The sequence below is a fragment of the Egretta garzetta genome, unplaced genomic scaffold, assembly GCF_000687185.1.
Source record: "Egretta garzetta isolate BGI_Z169 unplaced genomic scaffold, ASM68718v1 scaffold56, whole genome shotgun sequence".
Taxonomy (NCBI): domain Eukaryota; kingdom Metazoa; phylum Chordata; class Aves; order Pelecaniformes; family Ardeidae; genus Egretta; species Egretta garzetta.
This window is the reverse complement of record NW_009260182.1, coordinates 11,700,459-11,701,258: the sequence shown is the minus strand read 5'-3', so window position 1 is coordinate 11,701,258 and position 800 is coordinate 11,700,459.

Genomic DNA, 800 nt, shown 5'->3' with positions numbered 1-800 from the left:
ACGGGCTCCCACCGTGGGCAGGGCTGGGCCTGCAGCGCCCAGCACTGGGTACGAGAGGGTCAGGGTCTCCTCCAGCAGTGCACTTAAACATTACCCCGGATGCTAATGAACCCTGCAGCCACCCGCTGAAAAATGTAACATGAATCTAGTTTAAAAAAAAAAAAGACTTGAAATTGATTTTGTTTGCAGATAAACATGGGCATTTACAAATGAAGTGTAATAATTGTTACTTGTAATCAAAGTTTGTTCATATTAGGCTGTTAATTTCTTGACCCCCTTCCGTGGGCAGGGCTGGGCCTGCAGCGCCCAGCACTGGGTACGAGAGGGTCAGGGTCTCCTCCAGCAGTGCACTTAAACATTACCCCGGATGCTAATGAACCCTGCAGCCACCCGCTGAAAAATGTAACATGAATCTAGTTTAAAAAAAAAAAGACTTGAAATTGATTTTGTTTGCAGATAAACATGGCATTTTACAAATGAAGTGTAATAATTGTTACTTGTAATCAAAGTTTGTTCATATTAGGCTGTTAATTTCTTGACCCCCTTCCAAGATGTTTTTAATTATCCCTTTCACTCTTTACCATTTGATTCTTTTCGAGCCGATGGCTGGGGAATACACAGCTGGGGAGATAATAAAGCCTTCCTGTGGCAATTATCGGTGCTCAGGCCACCGTATCTCGTTATTTTGATAGACAGTGAACTTGGCGCGGTTGCCGGCCGGGTTCACGCAGATGTCACGGTCCGTGTTGTAGGTCACAAGCAGGTCAGCGCCCGGCGAGGGGAGAGCGCCGGGTCAGGGC